A 232-nucleotide genomic window follows, 5' to 3' on the forward strand; every position below is an offset into this window, starting at 1 on the left:
AGCGCCCCCGCTGCTGCTGCTGCTTCCGCTGCTGCTGCTGCTGCTGCTGGGAGGCCCCCCGAGGGCGTGGCCCGGGCGCTGCTGCGGGCAGCAGTTGAGGGGGGCTGGAGGCATGCAGCGCTGCAGCCACTGGAGCTGCTGGAGAAGGAGGAGCAGCAAGCGCTGCAGCAGCAGCAGCAGCAGCTGCTGCAGCAGCTGCTGCAGCAGCTGCCGGAGGACCAAGAAGCAGCTG

General features: G+C 70.7%; 1 protein-coding gene across 1 annotated transcript in view; it reads left to right on the top strand.

Annotated features, from left to right (window-relative positions):
• ETH_00036210 (uncharacterized protein) overlaps nucleotides 1-232 on the top strand; it is a gene marked incomplete at both ends in the record, with an annotated part of 1762 nt that overhangs the window by 1040 nt on the left and 490 nt on the right. The window lies entirely within an intron of this gene.

Source organism: Eimeria tenella, genomic scaffold (genome assembly GCF_000499545.2).
Source record: "Eimeria tenella Houghton genomic scaffold, Eth_scaff3089, whole genome shotgun sequence".
Classification (NCBI taxonomy): Eukaryota; Apicomplexa; class Conoidasida; order Eucoccidiorida; family Eimeriidae; genus Eimeria; species Eimeria tenella.